The sequence below is a fragment of the Suncus etruscus genome, chromosome 1 (assembly GCF_024139225.1).
Source record: "Suncus etruscus isolate mSunEtr1 chromosome 1, mSunEtr1.pri.cur, whole genome shotgun sequence".
NCBI lineage: Eukaryota > Metazoa > Chordata > Mammalia > Eulipotyphla > Soricidae > Suncus > Suncus etruscus.
The window spans coordinates 140178073-140200486 of NC_064848.1; the positions used below are offsets into that span (position 1 = coordinate 140178073).

Sequence of the window (22414 nt, forward strand, 5' to 3'; positions counted from 1 at the left end):
TTTATGTGGTGATAAATGCCATGAGACTAAGCTGTGAGGAGGTAACACAGTATTTTTGAGTACTCTCGAAAGTCAGAAATTTCCTGAAGAAGTTACCAATACAGCAATTTCAGCAGAGATGTTTGGCAACATTGGAAAACGGTTTGGGGGTCACTGGAAAGAGAGAGGACAACAGGAGAGCCACTCCTATGCCAGCTGGCTCATGACAGAGTTTCCTTTAGTCTTCAGAAACTTCTAAAACCAAAGGGCAAATTATGTAAAAGCCACAGCCTAAAACTGAACACGCATTAATAATCCCATGCCTGCTGTACGACGAATATCATTTGACAGCACTGGTAAAAATTAAAAAAAAAACCTGTGACACAGTACCATCTAATAATAATACATATTACTCACAGAAACTTTGTGACGGGAATCCTTTCGTTTCGGGGAGGGGGTGGGAAGGACAACTTCTGCTTCCTGAGCTTCGTTAGAAATATCTAATATGCCAATAAACACATTGTTTTAAAACAAAGGGATTGTCCCACACATCATCTACCAAGTGCCACTAAGTTTACGTGAGCAGGAGGCCAAATGAAATCCCTTTACAGGCAGAAGCAAAACTACATTGGGCTAACACATAACTTTCCTCCTCCCCAAATACCAAGGCAGAACTTCTGAATATTGCCTGAATATTACTCTGGCTTCATCCTATCTCACACTACCTGTGTCTTCATCCATCTTCCACCCACACACTTCTTTCCACAACCTGCAGGATCTCCAGAGCCCCTCTGGTAAAATCTTGGGAAGTCTCCAGAAACACTGCCACAGAGACTGCTACCTTTAAGTTCCCTTCCTTATCTACCTGTACAAGGACCTTCGCCACCACATTCATAGCCCAGAGATCTTCAGGGCAATTCGACAAGGGATTTCTTCTCCCGTTCACCTAAGCAAAACCTCGTGGAAGGAAATACAAACCAACCGTCAATATATAGAAGCTGTTTGGCTTGCGTACAACCAAAAGGCCCTCGTCATATTTTCGCAGGAGGTTCTGGCAAAGGGCTATTTGCAAATAGCTCACGGGCATATGGGACCTTCCACCTACAGGCTCTGCTCAGGATCTGAAATCCCTACTGACCCTTTCTGCCATAACCTCCCACGCTCGAGTTTCTCCAATTGTTAAAAGGAGGGGGCAAAACAAAAAATAAAAATCAGTTTCAGGAGTCTGGCCAACGGGCAACCTCCATCCAGAGTCCCACTAAGCCACACTCTTTGGACAATTTTCACTCCATCAAATCCCAAAGCCTGAGGAGCTGACATTCATAGGGCCCATAAATAATTACCTGGGAGGGGTGGGAGGGAGAAAGGTCACAACCCAGGCTGGCATCAGAAAATACCTACAGGGCCTACCAGCAATGTGGCTCAGAGGGACAGTGTTTGCCTCTAGCTTAAGGCCCTTGAGCCACCCCCCAAAAAAAATCCTACCGAAAATAAAAAAAAAATTATTAAGTTTAAAAACCAGTATGCAGACAGACACAACTTGGATCTGGGTTCGAGTCCCCTAATGGGCTTGGGCCTGGTCCGGACAGGGCGTTGGTTTAGGTTCAGCGGCTGCTAACGGCCACTGGGAACCACCACGGGGTACAGGTTTCCCTGCGCTGCGCCCCTCGGCCCGCACGGTGGAGGCGACACCGGGCACCCTGTGGTGGGGTGAGGTGGGGTGGGGGAGCTAATGCCTCCCCAAAAAAAGTCCTGGGGCGAGGCTGGCCCCCTGTCCGGGGCGTCGCAGCCCAAACCCGCCTGGGCCGGCCCTGCCTCACCGGCTGCCCAGGGTGGTCGGACGGCCGCGTCACGGCGCCCCGGCCCCCTCCCTGCGCGGCACGTGACGCGACACGCGCCCGCAAGCTGCACGCGGCTCCAGCAAAACAAAAACAGACGCGACGCGCCGGGCCGGCCGGGCGCGCGCAGGGGGGAGGCGTCGGGGGCGCGCGGGGGCAGGCTGCCCGGGCAGCGAGCGAGCGCGCCTCCGCCTCCGCCAGCGCGTGCGCCGCGCCTGGGCCGCTCCGGGCTCCCGGGCCGCGCGCTCCGGCAGCCCGGGGGCGGGAGGAGGGCAGAGAGCGCCACCCTGTTTACCGCCCGCGCTCCGAGCCGGGGAGCCGCCCGCCCGCCCGGAAACGGTCTCCGGGGAGCGGGCCCCCACCCGCGCCTGCCCGCCCCGCGTGGGAGGCGCCCGGCCGGCCCCGGAGCGCTGGCAACGGCTCGCTCGCTCGGGCTGCTGGCTGCAATAAAAGCGTCGCCACGGCTGGAGGGCGGAGGCAGTGGGGAGGAGGCTCGGGCTGCGTGTCAGCCCCCCGTCACGACTCCGTTATTACGCACTGCATCCCCCGAAATCTTGGGGGGCTCCGCCGCCTCCGCAGGCTCCACCCAGCCACCCACCCATCCATCCAACGCCTCCTCCGGGCACCGAACTCTTCCCCGGCAGAGCAAGCGGGCGAACCAGGATCGGACCCGCAAGCGCGCGCGCAGGCACGCACGCACTCGGGGACCACTGCCCGGACCCCATTTTCCGCCGGGGAGATAAGAAGGGAGGCGAGCGCTTTTTTATTTACAAGCTGTCAGAAGCCCCGTTTTTTGCTCCACTCACTCCTTTTTCTTCTCCGGCGAGATGCCTCCGACCTTGCTAGCACCGACTGGGGGGGGCACCGTACCAGACTTGGGGTGGGTGCGAGATTGAGGAGGGGGTGTCTGGAGTCTTCTCCCCCCCCATGTGAGCAGCAGCAGGGGAGCGAAGGAGGAGGGTGAGGGCGAAGGAGACGCGGGCTCTCCCTCGCTGGCTTGCAAGACCACCCTCCTGCCTGCCTAGCCGCCCCCAACTTAGTGGTGCCACCAAATGTCACACTTCCGAAATAAGACAGCAGTTGCGCACACACCCCAGAACACCTGCTACGCAGTCGGGAGACCCCCCAGCCCACCCACCCATCCACCCACTCCCACCTTCACCCAGTCCCCGTCCGCCTTCGGGAAGCTGCGCACCGTGGGGTGAAGGTGGGGCTGGGAGCGACACGCTCCGCTCCCCGAAAGTATGGAAAGGAGCGCAAAGGGGACAGGCACCCCCCCCCCGCCTTGGGGCCCGTCCGGGCTTGGCAGCGCTGTCCTATGGGCAGAGGGAGTCCATCCCAGGTTATCCTTCATCCCTTCTCCCAGGGGAAGAAAATTTAAAATAATCAGGGAGACAAGCCAGAGGCCAAGGGTGTTTTTTCTTTCCTCTGATGACGCGTCTTCTTCTAAGCAGCAACCCCCCCCCCCTTTTTTTTATCCCCCTCCACGCCTCCCCCCCTGCGCGCACCTCGCCTGATTTCTCGTCGGCTGCCTTGCAAGGTGGGGTACGTGGGAGAATGAAGCGAGGACTGTCGAGGTGCGGGACCCAGGCTGGTGTCCGCGGCGGAGTGGAGAGGTGGGATCTCGGAATGGAAACAGGCTCCCCTCCCTCCCCTCCTCCTCCTCCTCCTCCTCCACCACCACCTCCTCCTCCTCCTCCTCCTCTTCTGTTTACCTCAAGTTTGAATTTTATCTGCGCAACATTAGCTGGAATGCGGACATTGAAAAAAAAAAAAAAAAAACCACACGCTCTCAAGCCGGCAGCAGCTCCGGAGAAAGCGACTTGGGCATCCAGCCACCTCCAAGCAGGGGCAAAAAAAGTGCTCTTAGCAACCGAAACAGTGCGCAATCGCCTGGTGCTCTCTAACCTTCCCGCACCCCTTCAGCACCCCCCCCTCAAGGGCTAGGACCCTTCCCCTTCCCTGGGAGGGTAGCCACGGGCTCCCCCAGCTTGTGCCAAGCAAGCAAGCAAGCGCAAGAGGAAACCAGCGAGGCCACCACCGTGCCACCCTGTCTAGGATGGGCCGTGGCACCCACCTCCACGGGCAGCCCTACAACACCCACATCCGTGCCCACCCACCCCTTCTTCTCCTGGGCTCTCTCCCACACCTCTAGAACTTACCTGGGGAGGGCAGATGGCATGGCAGATCCCTTTTTCTGCCCATCCAGGGGAGCCAGATGCCAGGGGGAAAAAAAGATGCGCACGTAGATTTATGGAGCGAATTCTTCTAGAAGGTCCCCAGGAGCGAGAAGATGGGTGCGGAGCTCGCTGATCCAGAGGTGCCGGCTAAAGTTGTTTTCGAGCTCGGAGGGTAGAGCCGGGGCTCAGGCAGCGGCTGGGTGAGTGGGGGGACCCCAGCCTGGAGCCGAGGACCCCCAACCCCAGTGTCTGCGCGCCCCCAGCCCACTCCGGAGTCGCCCACTTCTCTGCGCGCTGGTGCGCGCCGCTCTGCTCGCTGGCTCGCTGGGCTGCAGGGGAGGTGGCGCAGTTGCTTTTCCTGCCACCTCGTCGCACTCACTTGTTTTCGTAGCCGAGGGCTCCCCGAATGCTTTCCTCGCCACAATGTTGTTTCATTATATCATGTCCATCATGTGACACTGGAGAGGCCTCTCTATGGAAACTTAAAGGGACTCCCACGTGACTGCAGCAGCAGCAACAGCAGCAGCAGGAGCAGGAGGACTGGCGGCGGCTGCAGCAGCAGCATCTTCGGTCCCACCACCCACCGAGCGCCCCTCGCAGCAGCAGCATCCCGAAGGGGCTCCTGGCGCTGCAAAAAGCCCCAGCTCTGGGGAAGCGACAGCATCCGGGAACTGTGGCGTCGTCGGTGCATGCGTGGGGTTTTTTGCCTTTTTTTTTTTTTTTTTTTTGCTCATGACATAGGAAAAGCGAACAGAAGGAGCGTCCTTAAATCCTTCCCTACAGTCACCAAACCCACGCTCTGTTCAAATGACATTTCGTGGCTCCTACTTTATTTTCCCCCAAGAGTAATGAGGTTTCCCCCCCCCCCTAATAAGGTTTTTTTTTTAAGAGTCAAAAAAAGGAAAATTGATCAGTTCAGCGACCACTGGGGTGGGAATGGCAAAAAAGAATAACAGAAACAGAATCAGGCATTGGAGACATAATTACCCTCGCCACCAGCTTTCAAGCTCTCTGGAATTACATTCCTCCGGTAACTGTGGATGTTGCTTGCAGGAGACAAAATGCAATGCAGTTTTTTTTCTCTCTCTCTCTCTCTCTCTCCCGCAGCTATATTAAGGGTTTGTTGCTGACAACAGTAAAAACTTGTTTGTGTCAGGAAGTGAGGTACGAAGATATGACCTGGAAGGTACAGACAAACCAAAGTGGCAATTTTTGCATTACTTTCTGACCACATTCTTTCAAATGGTAAGAAACAGCTGGTCGATCAGCTGTAAAGTACGTAGTATGATTGGTGAGAAATAAAATAACTGGAAAAATACTCTCCCCCCAGTCATACCATAGCCAGCCATGCTATGTGTTGCACATAGAAAGGATGTGCATTCTTCTGTCTTGAACCAATCACGTTGCCATCCTTTCCAGCCTTTGACTAAAGCATTTAACACACAACTTTGAAAGACCTCGGGCCAAGTGATATGCGACTTCAGCAGCATCAGCTTTCAAGTGTTATTAACCCTGAATTATTGAGATCACAACCCCCTCCCCTTCCTTGGCGTATGGTTTAAATCCCAAAGCTCTGCCTTCAAGTTTTTGTGGCCCTGCAAGATTTAGTCCTATAAGTCTATTATCTAAGATCTTTTTTTTTTTTTAATTTCTTAATGGTTTAGTTCCTGCTTTGCCATTTCAAAGTTGAACTCCCTGTCCTGCTTGGGTTGTCGAATTCTGAAAACTTCGCAGGCAACTGAAGAGGGGGCCAGTAGTTCAACCTCTCAGGAGGTTTTTCCCTTGACTTGTCTCTCTAGCTTCATCAGCCATGATAAAAGATCTCTGCTCCCCTCTTCTTTATCCATATCTTCTCCCCCACTACCTCCCCCTCTCCCATTTATACCTGCCAGCCTAAAACCTAATTCTTCCACCCTTTCCCCTTCTCAGGCCCGGCCTCCCAATTCAACCCAGTTTCTGGCTCAATACTTAACTCAGACCTTCCCAAATACTCCTTCCCACCACCACCACCACCACCACCACCACACACATTTCCCAGCTCTGCTTCCCTTGCTGTCTTTTCCCTCCCTTTAAACACCCACCAGCAGCAGCATCACCCCACTTTCCCCAGCGCCCATTTCCTCCCTCCTAAGGCAACTTTATCCTCTTACCTCTTTGACCTCCTTAATTCTCCTTCACAGAACTGGCCCTGGACTTGTCGGCCTCTTCTTCCCCTTCTTTTGCCTGCGAGCTCCTGCCCATCCCTGTCCCCATCAAAGATCTCCCTCACCCACCCACCCCACCTCACCCCTCCTTTTCCTTGATCCCATCCCGTCTGCTGCCAAAAGCACCAGCAGTTGGGAACTCTAAGGCTCGACATTTAGCCTGCTTCTCTTTCCGAGCTCCTGGCTGAGCGCAAAGTCGGGGACCAGAAGGGCCTGGCCTGTGGCCCCTGCCTCGCCCTCTCCACCCCTACCTCCCCCCCCCACCCACTACCACCACCCTTCCCGAGCCCAGGCCCCTCCCGGCTCCGGGTTGCGGCGCTTCCTGGGCGGATGGTTGGGACTTGCCGCAGCAGCTGCGGTTCTGCTGTGTCATGCAAGAAGAAGGAGGCGGCGGCGGCGGCCGGAGCTGGAGGGGGAGGAGGGGAGGAACCTGATCTCCCCGGTAGCGAAGGGCTGGAGGCAAACACCGAGCTCCCCCAGAGCCGCCCGGGGAGCAGGGAGGGCTCCGCTACCTCGGGGCCCTCCCCGCGGGGCCGATGGTAAGTGGGGCGGCGCAGGTGGTCGCCAAGGGGAAAGGGGGAGCAGCGCGCCGGGGGGCTTAGGTGGGGAGGAGGGACAAGCGGTCTCCTAATCAGGAGACCGCCCGCATCCCTCTCCCCCCCAAAAAAAAAATTCAGGAGCCCCCTTAGAGAGCTGGAAAGGGACCCGAGCCCTAGATGAGGAGCCCTAGTCATTTCCATTCGAATCTCCCCGCAGCTCGCACCAGACTCCCCCACGGGCGTGGCGAGTCCTGGAACCCCGGACCGAGCTAGAGGCACTGATTCGGGGGTTGGAGCCGCGCCCCCCCACCCCCCGACACTCCCGGCGCTTGGAGGGGTTCGGCCGAGTAGCAGAAGTCAACCTAGACCTTATTCCTGTCGTCTAGGCTGCGCTCTCTGGATGGTCTTGCTTAACACTAGGGACAGGGCATGGGAATGGGAAGCCTGCCCGCTCTCTCTTACGCCTCCAAAATAAGGCTGTTGGCCTGTGGCCTCGGACCAAACAGCCTCTGGTGCAATTAAAGAATCAATAGGGGAAGAAGGAAAAAAAAAAAAAAAGCTCCAGAATTACCCTCCTCGCTGCCCTTTCTTTCTTTCCCCAGCTCCGGGGTGCAGCGTGATTAATCCAGTGGAAAGGAGAAAGGAAACTATTATGTTCTCTCCCACCTACCTCCCCCCTCCAACTCCAGTTGTGCGGCTCCCCCACAAACTGCCCGTATTCGCCACCCATCTCACCCCCCTTTGCACACTGTGATTTTGACAGATGAGACGTCACACCCGGGCCTGGACGAGGCCTGAGTGCCTCTGGCTGGACGAAGGGCTTCAGCTGAGCAATTCCATCTCCCTTGGGTGCTACCCAAGGAATTGGCCTCCTAACAGGACAGGATGGGCGCTGAGGACCACCCAGGCTTTTGACTGAGCTCAGGGCAACTTTATCATCATCATCATCATCATCATTATTATTATTATTAACTATTATTATTTTATTCCTTTGCATTTTGCTCCTGAACATTTTAAAGCACTTTCTAAAGCATCTTTTCTTTCTTTTTTTTTTTTTAAACCGTCAATCATCCATTTAACAGTAAGGGGTTGGTGGGATTAACCAAAAGGCTAATGACTGTCTCAAAAGCACAGGCTGTTGTTGCTAGGGAACTCCAGCTCATCCTGCTCTCTAATCTCTAGCATGTTCTGTGGAAATCCAACTTCTCGGCATGTTATTCAAATGAATGGCAATCGGTTAGAAGTGTTCCTACTTGTGCTGTAGCATCCTGGATTGTTATCCATGGCCACGTACCCACATACCTTGTTTTCCTACTTTGATTTCTGTATGTGCGTCACTGCCAGGGACGCATAAACCAGACCAGTCAGGTTCACTTCCTGTTTCTCATAACTGGTTTATATTTGGTCTCAGAACACTAGCTGCTAAAATATTATCAAACTGATCCTCCTGGAAAGAACTCTTTGCTGTCCGTGAAAACAAATCATCCCAGATGAATCCTAATTCCTATGCAAAAAAAACCTCATCATTTGAGGAGTACAGACTGCAGGTTGCCATTTCAAATAAAAATCTTGAAATGGAAAGCCTAGAAAATCCTCTTCTTCTTTTACCCAGACTCCTTGTCCCTCTGCTTCAAAACTAAAGCAAACTCAAGCAGGGAGTAGATTTACATATGATATTTCGAAAATGAAGCACAGAAAAATACACACCAAAGCTGGGGAAATCATTAAGACTAAATTAGGAACAGAGTTGAATGGGATCCAGGCCCCAGGAGGACAAATAAGCCTGGTTAGCATTTAGGCTCTCCGAGAACAGAGTGTGATTACAAGACTACATTGCAAACACAAGTCCATCACCTTGTCTCCTAATTGTTCCTTTTACCAAGTCCCCTTATGGCCCTGAACAAGACAGGCTGGTTTCTTTTTTTCTTTTTTCTCATCCTTTTCCTTCCTTCTTTGAACAAGCTTATCACTAAAGCAATATAAAGATAAGCACTACCAGCACTACGTAAGTAGCTATGATGTAGCTGATTTGTTTAAATGGGAAATAAAGCAAATGTACTGAGGAAAGATCAGAGGGTGGAATACCAAGTAATTTGCTTCTGGGGCCAGAATGATAGCACAGTGGTAGGGCATTTGCCTTGCATGCGTCTGACCCTGGACAGTTCCAGGTTTGAGCCTAGCATCCCATATAGTCTCCCAAGCCTGTCAGGAGTGATTTCTGAGCTCAGAGCCAGGAGTAACCCCTGAGTGCCACCAGGTGTGGCCCAAAAAGAAAAAAAGAAATTTGCTTCTACTTTTCCAGTCCAGATGGTCTGGGGAGAACCTTGCCTGGCCTTCTCCTTGTCTTCATGGAAACTTCAGCAAAGTACTGGGTAAAATAATCTCTCAGATCCTTCCATTTACAAAATTCTGTAATTATATTGAACTTGCTATGTTTAAAAAAAAAACCTCCAATTTTAGCTGGATTCCACAAGATTAAATTTCACAAGATTACTGAAAGGTCCATACCTATCCATAAATATGTCAGAGGTAATGATACTACAGAATGATACTATGAAATGAATTGCCATCATGTCATCATTTTTTTAGTGTCAACTGCCAGACAAATAAAATCTACCTTATTTCTATGTACTTCTTTCTGATTCTTCGGCTACATTGTGGAAGTCACAGATAGAAAGGATATAAAAATGTGTATAAACTGAGTATAAATTTAGTGAGCCACAAATTTTCTGATGAGCAAAGTGGCAGAATGATAAGGAAACTCCATACACAAAATAACCAAGTCCTCATGGAGATAGTTGTTTATTTGCCTGTACTTTAGTTAGTGATAGACAGAAATAGATCTGGCAAATATTTTCACATTTTTTAGATTCAAGATGTTTGGGGGGAAAAAAGTAGCACAGAGAAATGTAAGATTTCTGCCAGAAACAAACAAAAAAAAACTTGATTTAGAAACCCAACTCTGCTGCTTAATTTAATCAGTATTATATGTTATATTACATATAAATTGCATAAGAATAACAAATGTTGTACTTCAGGTACTGTGGTAGGCACAGGGACTATAGAGGTGAATAAAACAGCCTTTTTAAAATGACTTAATCAAGGGGCCAGAGAGATAGCACAGCAAGCAGTAGGGTGTTTGCCTTGCAGTCACCCAACCAAGGTTTGACCTGAGTTCAATTCCCAGCATCCCATATAGTCCCCTGAGCCTGCCAGGAGCAACCTCTGAGCACTGCTGGGATGCCCCCTCCCCCAAAATTAAAAAATAAAAAAAATTTAAAAATTTAAAAAATAGAGTGAACTTATCATAGACTGAGGAGGCAGTGGGTTAATAGTTAATCATACAATACTGAAATGACACCAACAAAGGACTCAGATCTAATAACATTGGGTTATTAGAGTCCTTAAATAGACAAGATGATTTTTATGCATGTGGTACTAGGGATTGAATCCATTCATATATAAGGCATGGACTCTACCACTGAGCCACTTTCCCTGCCCCAGAGATGATGAATTTGGGAATAAATTCTAAAATTTAAATATTAGTAAGTCAAACAAGTGGAAAAGAAAAAGCAAAATATATTCCAAGCAAGAGGTTTGTGTAAAATCCTGGAGATAAATAGGTATGTCTAGAGAGGTGAGGATGAAGAACAGACACTACCCAGAAAAGAGTAAATTCTTCGTAAATATATTGTGATTGCTTCTCAGTATTGAGAAATATATCCAGAAAGATCAGCAAGGTCTTAATTTCAGTGGGTTTGTATGTCTTCTTAAGAAGTTTTCATTTTCCTTAGGCCAATGAATAGCCACTGGTAAATTTTAAGGAACATAATGAAGCGATCAGATGTCCCTTTTAGAAAGATGACTTTAGTTTGGAGAATGTATTTACTGTGACTAAAACTGCAAGTAAATAAAATAGTTTACTTTCATGTGACAAAAAGAAACAGTAAACATCTAAACTAAGGCAGCAAGAACAGAAAGAGGAGAGAGATGGCTTTAAAAAGAAATTAAAGAGATAGAGCCAACTGAATTTTATACTTCCTTGTATCTGCAGGACAAAGAACTAAGAGGAGATGGTTTCATGTAAATGGAGGAATGTGGCACTAGTTCTCCAAGGTAGGGACTACATGAAGAAGTCTAGTTTGAAGGGGGATGATAAGAAGTTTATTTTAAACATGTTGAGTTTAAAGTGTCCAGGGCATATCAAAGAGACTATCAAAGCTAGAACTTAAGAGAGAAAGGATGCCAGAAGTTGTCCAACTGAGTGATAGTTAATGGAAGTCGACCAGATCTGCTAGATAAAAGGTTTAGTGGAAGAAGAAAAAAGAGGACCTGCTCTGGAACGTTCTAAGGATGCCAAGTCAGAAAAGGTGAAGAAACAAAGACACAGAGGAGGAACATCCAAAGAAGTAGGAGAACCAGGAACAAGTGGTGTTAGAGTAGCCAAGGGAGGAAATGTCAATAGTATTAAATGCTAAAGAAAGGTCAAGAAAAAACAAGGTCTAGAAAGTCCTTGGCTCAACAACAAGGAGGTCATTGTGGTTGGCAAAGTGGAGGTATTTAGATTTAGGGATGGTAACCAGATAACAGTGGATTCAAGTCAGGGTACTAAGAGAAATTTAGGGGATCATAAGAACTAGAAAACAACTAGGAAGGAAAATAAAGGTATAGGAAGGGACAAAATTGTAAGCAAGGAAAATAATAAGAGAACCAAAATTCTTGGTTCTTTCAACCCACTTCTTCCAATGAAATGTCAGCACTGTCTAACCATTGCTCAGGCTGAAGGCATGTAGGCACTCATGAGTCTTTCTCTGTTCTTGCATCTACCCACAATCAGGCCAACTTTACCTCCAAATTATTTCCAAAATCTGTATCTTTCAGTCTCCACTGCCACAACTCTGTTATAATTTAATTTCCTGAGGGAAAAGGTATGGGAGCAGTTTGGACTACACTCAATTTCAGGAACTATTTCTGGCTCTATGTTCAGGAGTCCATATTAGGAGAGCCACATGCAGTGCTAGGAATCAAACGGGTCATCTTCATGCAAGGCAAGCATTTTAGTTCCTGTACTTTGGCTCTGGTCTTCCTCTGGCTATCTCTTTCCTGCTCCACAGCTACTTCTATTTCTTACATTATCTTCTGGTCTCCTGGCCCACTGGACTCACTGATTTTGAAGGACTAACCCTAGTTATTTCCAATTCCTGGAATATTTTTGAGGGTACACCTCTGACAGTGCTCAGGGGCTACTAAGCAAGAGTAACAGAAGTTAACAGTCATCAGTAGCAGTGCTAGAGGGTTATGTGCAATACTAGATTGAACTGGGGTTGGCTGCATGCAAGGCAAGCAGCCTTTTTACTATCTCCCTGATGCTAAACCTTTGTACTATATCCCTGACCCTTCTAAAAATATTCTCTTGGTCATTCTGATCTTTGTTTAAATGTCACCTCCTCAGAGAGTCATTCCTAATATTTAGATTAAAAATGATCTTCCCCTAATTACCTTCCCAACAATCCTATGTGTTTTATTTCTTTGGGGTAGGGACACACCAAACAGTGCTCAGAGCTTGCTCCTGGCTCCGCTTTCAGGATCACTCTTGGCAGGACTGGCAGGATCACTCCTGGTAGTGACCATATGGAGAACCAGGGATTAAACCCTGATTGGTTTAAGCAATGCAAAGCAAGCTCTTCACCCAGTATACTATCTCTCTGGCTCCCTCTATCTTTCCTTTTCCTTTTCTGAAGAATGTTTTATTTATAAGCTTGATTGCTATTTGTTTCTTGCTTATGACTAAGAATCCCTTTAATAACATAAATTCCATAAGAAGTGTTTGCACACAGTAGGCAAATAAAATGATCAATTGACATCTGTTAAAAATGAAAAAAAGAAAAGTAATAGATCAGTAGAAATGAAAGACATAAAGAGTCAGAACCTGATATGGTTGGTGAAAGGCTAGTGATAATGGATTACTAGGCTTTGAAGAGTCTAAAAGTAGAATTACTAAGTATTTGCCTGAGTTTTACCTTGTGGTCAATAATAATACATGTCTCACACACTTGTTAGGAACATTAAATGAATTCCTAAAGGTGTAAAGGTATGAATCTTGTCAAACTATGAGGGAAATCAATACTTCTGCAAATCAAGTATGGGAGTGTCTCCCAAGCAATGTTCAGGGGACCTGAAGGCCATGTCTTGAAATGGGCTTCTAGGTGTAATGCTTGGACCCAGGGGTGCCGAGGAAACAGCATCATACATGTGGTACTCAGGGCCTCCAAGGGCCACACCTAGTGGGGTCAATGGAGTTACAAAGTGCCAGGGTCCAACTTGGGATTTCTTACCTGAGCTTCAGCCATTTCAGCTATTTTTCTAGCCCCTACAAGTCAAATTTTAACCTTATCATATGAGTTCTTTTGGGAAGAACTCATAGAATTAGTATATTTGCTAATGACTTATTGTTAAGAAAAAGAGTTAGGTTGTCACTTTTTTTTTTGGTTTTGGGCCACTCCCGGCAGTGTTCAGGGGTTACTCCTGGCTCTGCACTTAGGAATTACTTCTAGTGGTGTTCAGGGAACCATATGTGATACCAAGGATCAAACCCAGGTTTACCATGTGCAAGGCAAACACACTACCCACTGTACTCGCTCTCCTGCCCCTATTGTCACTTTAAAAAAATAGTAGGACATCTTTAAAACATAAACCCTGTATTCATTTACTTAAGAAGAACCAAAGCACTCCAGTCTCCTTTGTCCAGTCTCCAACAAATCACTAAGGAAGCCCTCAAAAGCCCTGGAAAATTGGGGAAAGGGCATGGCAAATGTTACAGTAAAAAAAAATACAAAGTGTCTTTTGAAATAGGCAAAAAATTGTATGCTTTTTAAAAAAAAAAATAAAATGTGGTACTCAACTTACAAGTAATGAGATTCCTTTTTGCACAAGAGGTTGACACAAACCAAGAATGTTAATATCTGGAATGGAAATGTAGCTCAAAGGTAGGTACTGGGTTTGATTCCTGGTTCTGCAAAAGGAAAAAAAGTTAATAACCCTCTCAGTTCACCGACCCAGAAAAGAGCACTTTATTGCATTATCTATAGGAGTGAAAGTTAATACAATCTCCTCAGAGTAAAACTGGCAGTATTTGTCAATGTTTTTTTATGTGAAAAGCCTATAAGTAGTGATTCTACTTTTATGTACTTATCCAATAGATAGACCCACACACATATATTAAAGAATTACACTGATAGGCTTTTACCGAAGAATTATTTATGTCATTAAAAACTGAAAATAGCCTATATGTCTATCAATAGTGACATAGTTAAAATAAGTTATGGTTGGTAGACAGCTGTTAAAATTTGTGAGGCAGTGCTAGGTATACTGATGAGAAAAATCTTCATGATACTTTATTAGAGGGAATGAAGATGAGAGGCACATGGATTTTCTAGCATTGTATTTATTTTAAAAAGCTGTTTACATTTTTCACATGAAAGATACTATCTTGGAGAAGTCAAAGTAGAGCAGAGCAAGAGCAGGTGTAACAAGATGAGAGCTGGGAAGGTGCTTAAGTGATTCACAAGGAGATGGTGGTTGTTTCCTCACTAGGTTAATGGCATGCACAGGATGGGGAATAATATCTGAGTTCTCTGAAAATTGAATGGAAAATGGAGTGAAGTAATTGACTTACAAGTTCTTCCACAATGCAATGCATGAGCAGACATGTCAGTGCAACTAACAAGGTAGAGAATCCTGGGTCAGTCCCAGAATTACAGGGGAAGATCCAAAGTTCTAAGTCCTTATTTAAGTAAATAATATCTTAAATAAATAAATTATTATTAAAAATAAGTATCTTAAAAAGATATTGTTATTAAAAATAAACTTATTCACAAGGTAGAAGGCATGAAGAAGATTTGAAACAACAGCTGGAGTAACAAAGACCTTCATTTGTTCATTTAGGCAACTTTTAATAACTGCAAAGATAGAAAATTCTCCATAGGCATCCAGAAAAAAAAAAGTTCTAAGTCAAGATACATACTCCAAACTTGTGATATAGGTTTCAAGTTCAGAAGAGTTGTTATAACAAATCTATTTGGAAGAAATTGGATAGAATCAGAAGAAAAACATACTTAGAACTGAATACTACCACTTAGAGATAAGGTAGAAAAGAAAGAGCTGGCAATGGAAATTGAATCAGAAATCAGAAAAGTAAAACCAGGAGACCAGGAGGTCAAAAAAGGCAAGAAAAGTGTATGCTGAGGATTGATTTATATTAAATGTTGCCAATAGGTCCTGGAAATCCTGGAAAGACTTGTTTCTTTCATAAACCTTTAGCAATTTGAAAACTGTGCTTTTAATTACTTGTGTATCCACAAAGCTTGCTCCATACCAGTAAATTGGAAAAAAAAATTCTTCTTAATTTGGAAAAAATTAAAAAAGGACACATATACAAAGTGGTACTACAGATGTATAGAAATAGAAAAAAAAAGGTATTCTTTGGTCTCAAGAAATAAATCAGTAATACAGATTCCTTTTAAGCTGACTGGCAACCAAACTTGACCTAGCAATATTCAGAACCTATTCTTGGCTCTGTGCTAAGGGATCACTCTTGAAAGTGCTAAGAGAACCATAGATAGTATTTGGGCTCAAACCAGGGTTGGCAATGTGCAAGGCAAGTGCCCTGTATTACTTCTCTGGCCCACTTGTCTTACTCTTGAGCTATATTGATGGAGTTTTTGTCCTGAGCCATGTTATTGAACTTTTCAGTGCTTTGGGTGTGGGGCAATGCCATACCCTGTGGTGCTCAGGGGTTTATCTTGGCTCTGTATTCAGTGCCAGCAGTTCTCAGACCATATGTGGTACCAGGAATATGAACTAGTATCCACCACATGCAAGGCCATGCCTTAACCTCTGTATTACCTTCTTTATCTGTAGCCCTGGAGTGCTTCTTGATAAATAATATTCACCTGTGTCTGATCATTCAGCATCACTGTTTTTATTTAGGTCCTGGATGATGGCCAAATAATAAAGAGCAATTTGCTCTGCCTCATCCCCTTGAAACAGTTGATGGAGACAGGAGGATTCATTCTGGTGCCAGTCTAATTCTGTGATACCCGATCACCTGTTACAAGAATCTCCCATCAAAGGGAAGGACAACTTTGGCAGGAAGAGACTGTCACCGCCCAGAAAAACAATCAACTCCTCCATCTCATACTGCCTCTGCAAAAAAAAAAAAAAAAAAAAAAAAAAAAAAAAAGGTGGTGCCCTTAGGAGAAAAAGCTAGAGAACTTTGAAGAGAAACCATTTGACTTTGTCGAGAGAACAATACAACATCCCACAAAGCAGAGGCAAGGTCACGGCTTTTTGATCCAATGTCCTTGAATTAATAACCAAATCAAAATAAGTGATTTAAGCAATGCTTAAAAAAATATTGTATCTAATAAGTTCCCGGGTCTCCTGGTTTTACTTTTCTGTTGTAGCTAATTTATCCCCCAGGGGAAGCAAAGTTTATCTGTAAAGGGTCAGATAGGATATGTTAGGGATTTTGGGGCACAAACCCCATACCCTTCTCAACTCTCCTAACACACACATATGTAAGCAGTCATAGACAATATGTGCACAGATGAGTGTTCACGTTCAATACAGCTGTACGGAGTGACATTCAAATATCTTCTTTCTGTTACAACTGATTCTTCAGTGGATGTTTTCCAGCTATCTCAAAAAATGAAAACCATTCTCAGCTCATAAGACCTTTCAAAAACAGGGTGTAGGCCGAATTTGGCCCTGGGACACTAATTTGGCAACCTCTGATGTAGATAAACAAGATCATATCATGAGAAAGAGTTTCGGATTTGGACTTCTGAAGAAATGAATGGTTTCATCTATAATGTTCGGTTCTCGAGCTGATTTGAACATATAAATACATTTGACTGTCTTTGAGAATAAAGAATAGATCCTCAATTCATTTTACACGTTGCCCCTTTCCTGGTCATGAAGGAATGTGTATGTAGCAGTCCTGAAAGACAAATGGAGGCACCGGAATGATAGTTCAGTGGATAGGGCACGTGCCTTGCACACAGCCAACTACAGTTTGATCCCGGGCAATCCTCTAAGGTCCCCCCTGAGCACTTCCAGGTGTGATCCTGAACTCAGAGCCAGAAGTAAGCCCTGAGCATATCTGTGTGTGTCCCTGCCCCCAAAAGGGAGAGAGGTGGAGGAGATTTATTACACAACTTTTATAAATGCCTCCACCAAAAAGACATAGTAATTTTCATTACATTTTTAACTGCATTAATTCACTCAATAGGTGACTTCATGCTCTGCAGTTATGGAGTATTATGGTATTAAAGGTAAAAGAAGAGAGAAAAGGATAAATGTCTGATAATAGAGTATTATAACTACTTCAATAGATGGGTATCAGTGACAATTGTATCATAGTATAATTGTACTCAATGCAAAAGATAGGTAGGTCAGAAAAGAAAAAAAATAAGTTTGAGTTGAGCTCTTTTGTGTCCCAGCTATAAGACCTTGAGTTGATTACCATAATATAAGCTTAATAATATAAGCTTCCATTTTCTATTTTTAACATGGGATAATAATGATGACCTCTCAAGGAGATTGTAGGAATGAAATAAAGGAGTGCATGTAAATCAGATAATGTGGTTTACTGGTGGTATAAGTAATCAGTAAGTGGTAGCTGTTGCTGTTTTATGCCAAATGAGTGTATACGCTTTGTACAAAAGAAGCAATACAGGGCAAAGGATACAGGGCAAAGGAGAGTAGCCTCCTAAATATCTCCTAAATCTGCAACTTAACATACACAAATGGAAACCAGAAACCTGAGGTTTGATGCAAGGCAGAGAACATTTGGGTGAAAATAAAAGCAGAAGTGCTATTACCATAGGAACAGACTTCAAGGCAGCTGTCCAGCTGTCCTGCCTCTTCTCTTGTAACCAGCTGCCGGACTGTCTCGGGAACTCTACCTGTGGGATTAGTTCTCCAACCTCCTCAAGACTAGAAGCATGGGTAGGGAGGAATTTCTTATCAATCCCAGTATCTTCCTCCTTTCCAGTCAGGTTTAGCTATGAGCCTGAGATACTTGTAAGACCCCCTGGATATCCCCTTTTCCTGTTCTGGCCTTTCATCTTGATATTTACACCTTTTTCGGTCTCTGCTTATTCCGTCTGGTGTCTCAGTTTCCCTGTAGATGGAGATCTTCTATTGGCCTTCTGTACCAGGACTTTGGTATCCTGTTTAACTTTAAAGTCCTCTTCACTGGAGATCTGAATTCTTCTTCCTCTACTTCGATCTCCTTTAAAAAAAAAAAGCATCTGTAGGTCATACCCTTAAAGCTAACTGTTAAGTCTGAGCAATATCCCAACTTCAACTTGATCTGAGAAACGATCCCATGCATAGTAAGCTCCCCTAATTCTAGTTGGTTTCTGCCCTACCAGCCCCATGTCCAGTCCACCTCGTTCTTGTCTTGGGCACTTTATCTCTCTTCTTACTGGCCATGTGTTGTCATCTAATTCTAACAGGTCTTGTGAGCCTGTTATGGCAACATCAACAATGCTTTTCCAATACAAATGACAAAATTATTGGCATAGGAACACAATGGCAGGTTAGTGGAAAGTGTCAACATCTACTGACAAGCTCATTCTACTGAAAAGTGAGCATAGAATAAAGTAGGCATGACTTATATTTAAACTAATTGCTTTTTGAAGAGGTACTATTCTATGCTTAATGGTAACCAGCCAGGAAGAATGTGTTAGTGAAGTGGAAGTGACAGACAACTTAAAATAAGTGACCACAGCATCCTTGCATTTGTAATAGCCAGAAAAGGCAATTCTGTGTTTGCTAATCTGACATCCAAAGGACTTGGACAAGTTCAAAATGTAAACATGAGACTCAGGCCAGAAAATAGGAAAGAAAGCCCCACAGAAGTAAAATGCCTTGAAATTCTTATAAAACCAATGATTTTAAAGAAGAAAAGGGATCATTCAAAAAGTACCAATGTGTCTGTTCCAAAAGGATTCTGAGAGGCTTGTATTTTCAGTGGACAAATAAATATGATAGGAGTAAAGGCATAGAATGAGACCTCATCCCAAAAGACCCAGGCCTGTGAAAATAAATAATTCTGGAACTAGTGTCCAGAGACAACTAAGTACTGAGGAAAATACTGAAGACAAGGAAAGGTTTTTTCTAAGTTTTTCCTGTGCTAAGGAAGAAAGGAAGGGAGGGAGGGAGGGAGGGAGGGAGGGAGGGAGGGAGGGAGGGAGGGAGGGAGGGAGGGAAGGAGGCTATTGAATGAGGCAGGCTGTATTATACTGATGCTTCTCTGAAAACAGTCACACAACTAGATCTTAGGCAAGAGGGTATTTTCCTTCCCTCATATTTTAATTATTTCTAAAATCAATGTGTTCCTGTACATCGAAGCTAGTAATATTTGGGGGAAAATACTCTAAAAATACCAGCTACGTGACTGTTTATCATTCAATCAATTGACCTTAGTTTAGAAGAAATAGTATAGAAGTTTTATTCACTTTAACTATGTAGTATCCATTTCTCACAATAGAGAGCGGATTCATGTTGTGTTTGGAAGACAATCATGCTATCAATGGCCATGGAGAGTAAGAACGATCCTGGAAACAGTTTGGGTGCAAAACTCAGCAATGCACTCCCCCACCCCCAAAGAGAACAGACGCATATGGATGAATACAAACAAAAGAGTTACCACTGTCTTGCTGGAGCTACTCTTGGAGAAAGAGAGAGCATTTCTACATATTTCTTTTTTTAATTATTTTTTATTTAAGCACCATGATTACAAGCATGATTGTAATTGGGTTTCAGTCACAAACAGAACACCCCCCTTCATCAGTGCAACATTCCCACCCCCTATAACCCCCCACCCACCTTCCCATCCCCTGCCTGTATTGGAAATAGGCATTCTACTACAGTTATTTTTTTTTCAGTTCAGTAAGCTGGTTTTTTTCTTTCTTTCTTAAAGGCTAAGTGTTAAAAAAAAATACAGTAGTAAAGGTGTGAAAGTGGTAATCACCATTGTTTGCATGGGTCCAGCAAAATATGGGGAAAAGGGAAAAAAATCCTTGGCCTGATTACAAGAAGGCCTCACCCCAGAAGTTTATTGGCATAAGACCAAATCTGGGCTCCAGGCATACCAATCTGTCCAACCTGAGTCATTTTCCATGGTCCCGGTGAAACTTTTTTGCACTTTAGCTCTTGTTGGTGTCAGGTTCCTATATTTAAAGATTCTGGATTCTGTGCATTTCCTTCATCGAAGTCAGGCTGATGTGGAGCATCCGCTAGTTTCACCTCACCATTAGATGCAGAGAGTTCTGCCCTGAAAGCAGCTTGTTGCTAGGTCATCTGGGTGTTGAGAGCACTCTTTGGAGTAAGTCAATGCCAGAGTAGGGTCTTCCCTGGTAGAGGTTTGCATCCTGGTACTGTTATAGACAGTTGTAGTTGTTTCCATAAATCTTATCCATTGTTCAGGGATGTATGGGCAGTGCCCATTCTTCTGAGTCCTAAGCCAAATCATTATGCCAGTGTTCAGGGTATAAGGCCTAACTACATTACAAAATTTGTCTTCCCATCTTTATTAGATAAGAACTTGTTTGCATATGTATTATTTTCCCATTTTAATGTGCCTATGCAAAAGATAAACAATACCACAAGGTATTGTTGGTGCATCTGGGGGCCAAGGGATCAAGTCCAACATTCCACGTAACTTGGTTCTAACATGAACTCTATACAGAGATATTCTTCTACCAGCATTGCTTATTGAACAGATCTCAAATAGGAAAAAGCAAGCAAACAAACAAAAAAAAACAGTGGGCAAAATTGTAACTATGTAAGAGGATATTCAAAAAAGAGTTATAGATGTTCAGGGAATACATCTGAGATATACCAAGAAGATACATATGTACCTTTTATGTTTTAGAAATAGTCAGGGGGGTTTGGGGGCGGTTGTTGTTTCCGAGACACCACTTTGGTCTGTGATTTGGCCATCTGAAGTCTGTAAACAACTCCCAGCACTCCCGTATCAGGAAATGTCTTTGGGGGCCTCTCGGAAACTGATTATGGTAGCAAGCACAGGAACCAGTGAAGGGAGTTGGAGGATAGGAGTCCATTGATAATAGATTGATAGGAACAGAGTTTTGGTTTCTTCTCAGGCTGATGGTTTATTTTTTCATTTTGGGAACTGGCTGGCAGTTAGCTTGAGAGAGAATAATCTGCTTCATAAGAAGAGCTGTGGGTAAAAATGGTTACATGTGGGTTAATAGACAGTGGGGGTGAGAGTAAAGGACAAGAAATAGCCTGTAAGGTGGTGAGCCAATGGGGGAAGGGAATAATACAACATAGACATTCTATATATTGTAAACATAGATGAAGACCTATGAATTCCTATTTAACTATCTATACTGTATAATGCAAAGTGGATTAAACTATATGATATCCTATAAATCTACCCCGTGCAGATGGGAGAGGCCTGGGGTCTCCTTTAAACTGCTCACCAGAACCCACCTTGCTGGCATCCTGGGCAGGCAGCCAGGGGGTAACCCTGGGGTCCAGGAGGCAGGAGAGAGAAGGCTGTGGGGGGCAGCCAGAGGCTGCTTCTTCCCCCAAACTTGGCCAAAAAGCCTACAGCATGGAGTCATGCTCTTCCCCGTGTTGCCTGCTAAAGCTCAGCTCCCAGAGAGGAATTTGGATCCTGAATTATGCTGGAAGCTGGAAGTTCACCAGTTCCCCCCGAACCCCTGGGTGCATATCTCTTTTTATAAGGGAAGTAGTCTCATTCACTTAGGACTAATGCAGGAACTAGTATTAATCATCACCCAAAGACCCCCATCACCAAATATCATCATCTTGGGGATGAGAGCTTTACAATGGGAAACTGTAGACAAGAGGCACAAACATAGAGTCCAGAGCATACAGGTCTAAGGTCATAAACAAGAAGACACTGTAAAAAAAAAAGAGCTGGATGTAATAGTTGCCTTGTATATGTGTGTTTGAAAACACACATAAAAACAATAAAAAGAAAGAAGAAAGAGATAATTCAAATAGGCAGCCAGGAACAAAGTAGAGGTAACCAATATTTTATGAGAATGAATTCCTGGGAGGGTTGATCCATTTCTTTATACTGACTGTACGGTATTAAAGAAGGAAATCCTGAGTACCTGAAGATTAGTGGACTACAGAAGAAACTGTTCCAGCCACCAGTGATCAGATACTTAGGAACTGTAATATGCCAAGGTGGTGACTCCGTGCTCTGAATGTAGAGAGTGTAGTACTTAATGAATAACCACAATTTTAACCATTTTTGTGCTGTTTAATACTTTAGTGAAACAAATGAATCTTCAAATGGCAGAAAATATGTTACTTTTTATTCAAGCAATCAAGCTCAGTGCTGTAGAACTCCATTAAGTTTTGGAGAGCTTTATCACTCGATAAAGCTTTACCAATAAAGCTTTATCGAGTGATAAATCTGGACAAAAAAATCATCTTGATCCTTCAAAGATACCATCTATGCCTTAGTTATTTTTTCACAACTGTGTCCATATCCCAACTGCTGCTTCCTTTAAGTTAGTCATGGGAAAGCAGATACTCCTTCATTTTTAGGAAGTACAACCTGTGGTTCCTTTTAAGTCCAACAGTGAATTTTATCCTCT

The 22414-nt window shown here is 44.8% G+C and overlaps 1 protein-coding gene across 2 annotated transcripts in view; it reads left to right on the top strand.

The window, feature by feature from the left end:
* Nucleotides 1-6521: 6521 nt before the first annotated feature.
* MKLN1 (muskelin 1) overlaps nt 6522-22414 on the top strand; it is a 393778-nt gene continuing 377885 nt past the window's right edge. The window contains exon 1 of one of the 2 annotated variants that reach the window (XM_049774456.1): nt 6522-6744. The gene's annotated coding sequence lies outside the window, so the exon portion shown is untranslated. The remainder of the gene's footprint in view (nt 6745-22414) is intronic. The other variant, XM_049774465.1, reaches the window with a different exon arrangement.